Raw genomic sequence first — 3,577 nt, forward strand, 5'->3', positions numbered from 1 at the left:
AAAAGCGAGCCTGAGTGCGGTGTGCTGGGAGAGGGGTTAACTCTTCACGCTGGGCTCAGGCTAGCAGCAGGCACGGTTTTGTTTCTGCAGTCAGGACGGTGGAACGAGGTTAATTATAAAAAAATGAGCGAAGTGGCGAAGGAGCTGGCAGTCAAGAATTGTTCTACATAAACCACAAGCGATGCGGAAACTGCTACCAAGTAGAGGACCCTGCACCTTTAATTTACCAAATTATTGAAACTTGCTTTTAAGGTTCCCTCACGAAAAGGCATTGAAACTCTTTCATTTAAAAACGTGCTCTGCTTATGTAGCTTTCTGTCTCTTTTGCTTTACCGAGTCTTACGGGTAAGAAAGGAAACAGATTCTTTCACTCGCTGTCCGAACAAAAATGTGAGAATTACAACGCTCGGTATGCTGTATAATGCACAGAACGAGTTAGAAAATATTCCCTGTGTGATCTCTGTCAGCAGTTATGATTTTGAGAATTATTTACAGGAAGTGTGGACCCGTGTGGAGTTTTAAGGCTCTCATTCTGTCCGCAGACAACTTTGTATGAGAAGAAACAAACAGATGCACAAATGCTGCTGCAACTGACTAGCTCTCATTGTGGCTTCTTCACATGGTGAAATTTGAGCTTAAGACATAATGTCCGGGGAAGTCCAGGTTTTGGACAGGGATCGGAGATCATTTGGGTGATTTGCATGTATGAAATAATAACTCATATTCATGCATCTCAATGACTGGGCTCTTACTTGCCTCTTACGATGCATCTTTAATTCAGTTTCACTCAGCTAGTGGTACCCAAGCCAGGATTAATTTGGTGTGTGAAATTTCATAGAATATCATATCTCTTGATCTAAGTAAATGGCAAGGCAGTAAAACTAGAGGGAAAGAAGCAGACTGCAACTCAAAAGAGTTTTCAGATACTTGACACTAAGTGAACAGTTAGTGCTTTCCAAAACAAGCACGTCGTATATCACAACCAAATGCTATAGTAAGAACCCATCTTTGCCAAGATAAGGTTGCAAGTTTTTGTCCCAACTTACGTAATTTGTACATTAATAAAGCTTTTGCATGGATCAGAAATGATTACGCACCATCTAGCCTACCACAACACCTGAGACATACAGTAAAAATAAGTGACAGGAGTTAAATTTTAACTACAAAATAAGGAAAGAGAGGGTTTCCTTTACTACATCATTTTCTCCTAGACACACAGGCATTTTTCCTAAGCTGAAAATGTTGAATATGTCATTGCACAGCAATCCATAGGAATTAGGAGGCATCTAATGTTCCTGTTCGCTACAGTGAACGCTGTGTGCCTAACCATCAGCTTGTCATGAATTCCTGTGCTTTGTTGTTCAAAATACAATTTAGTTCTCTCAATGATATTTTCTTTATTACCTCATCATTCTTATAAAAGCACAACCTAGTTTTTATTGCTTTAAATATCTACTACATATCTATGTATCCAAGTACTACTACCTAATACATCTAAACACATGTAAGTAAGTATGATTTTTTTTTCTTAAATTTCATTACCAACAATAAAGCAGACATTGTTTGTGGTTTTTAGAAAAGAAGTTCTAGGCCAAATTCATATGTATGAACATGATCGAGTTATACGTGCAAACAGATGTAAAGGAATCTGTTGATGTAATTTGTTCCATAGGGCTCTGAAGAAAAGAACATACAGATAAGCACACTGATTTACTTTATTTTATATCCTCCTTAACTAACCCTTCCTTTCTGTGTATTTTCATTCCAGGGGATTCATTTATAAAACCACATTCCCGAGTGTTGTGTCATTATAGGCCCCAAGGAACTTTCTGTAAAACTGTGGTGGAAAGTTGCAGTCACATATCAGCTGAGATACTTTAACACATTTAGCCTACATTTACCTTGAAATTTCCATTGGGAACTAATTCACTGCATGTTGTTCAGAGCTGTCATAAATAGCGGAATACATAGCACCGTATGACAGTGCAATTGTTGATTCTGATGCCCAGAAGTGACCATGAGAGCTTGTGGGGCAAGCCAGTGAGTTGTCAGTCTTCTGAGTGACAGGTGACAGGAAAATCTACTTCAGAAAGTATGTAACATTTAGGCCTCTATTCTGAAAAGCACCTTGGAAAAAATACTATTAATATAACGGTAATAAAAATTGATTAAAGCAATGGACAAAAGTTGTTACATTATCATTTTTATGTCTGGGTTCGTATGTATTTGCTCTATGTTGTTAGACATTTGGAATGCTGATTTGTCACTAAATTGCAATAGTAAATCATTATTTACCTTTTCCTGTCAAGGTAATATATATTTATATTACACAATAATTTTGTAAAGCTTTTGAACAGCTGCTACAATATCTTATGGGGAAGAAACTAGGTTTTACTAAGAATATACCTATATATCTCCTCTTATATATTGTCTGAAAACTAGAACTGAACAAATACCTTCTTTGTAATTTTACCTACACAGTTTTGCTGACATGATGGTTTACTCTTCAAGGCACAGAGCATGATTTGGCCATTTGAAAGGTATTCATAATATTCAGCTAAGGTTTAGTTATCTGATAAGGCAGGAAAATTTTCAAACACATATTATACATCACTGGTACAGTAAGTCCTGAATATCTTGAAAATAATGGGATATTCAATGTCATTTGCCTTTTATCATTCTCCTTTTAAATGACTACAAACAATTTTGTGCTTGCTTAATCTAGCTTTTGATTTCATTTGAGAGGATTTACTTTTCTGTTTTATCTAGACATTTTGGGTGGGGGAATTGTCTTAGCTAACCAATTTTAAATCATTGTGTATACCAGCTCATGGTAATTCATTCCTCATGGTTACTTATTTGTTTAGCAACTGGAAGCAAATGTTGGGGTCAGCCTTTCTGTGGAAGGGGATGTGCCCACACATACCCAACAGTCGTATGAGAAAGGTGGTGGAACAAGTGTTGACAAGATTCCCACCTTCAGGAATCTCAGGCCAATACCCCCCCAGGTCTTCCGCAAAGCGGCGGTGAGGATAATTTCAGGGTGACTCTACTCAAAGCGTGAGCCGTGCCTCTGCTGCTGCTTGCATGTCTTTCCAAGGAAGGCATTTACACTCATTTTAAGAAAAATGAGCATGGTAGTTCTGTACGTAGCAGAAACACCTCGTTACAACATACATAAGTGCCGTTAGCTGTTTTGCAGCTCCACACGTGCTGATTCACATGATTTGGAAGCTCTGAGGAAAGGATTTTTACTGCCATACTGAAGGATAACAAAGGGACCATTCTTTCAGTGGGAGATTTCAGCAGAAAGCACATAAATGCAGATCATTTTACCTATTATGCAGGTGAGGATGTTGTCATCACGGTTTAAAGCCTTGTCCTCTTTGTGCTAAACGCTGCATAAACACAAGAAAAGGATCCATGCCAGGAACAACTTAGTCTAAGCACGGGATTAGATCGCTAGACTCAGTCAAAAGGAGCAGTACAAGGACTAGTAAATGCACTGCCTGTCGTGATAGGCATCATCCTCGGTACACAACTGGCGTATTTGTTGCTGAGGTTTTGGGAGAAGAAT

Source organism: Haliaeetus leucocephalus, unplaced genomic scaffold (assembly GCF_000737465.1).
Source record: "Haliaeetus leucocephalus isolate CR32 unplaced genomic scaffold, Haliaeetus_leucocephalus-4.0 Scaffold598, whole genome shotgun sequence".
Classification (NCBI taxonomy): Eukaryota; Metazoa; Chordata; class Aves; order Accipitriformes; family Accipitridae; genus Haliaeetus; species Haliaeetus leucocephalus.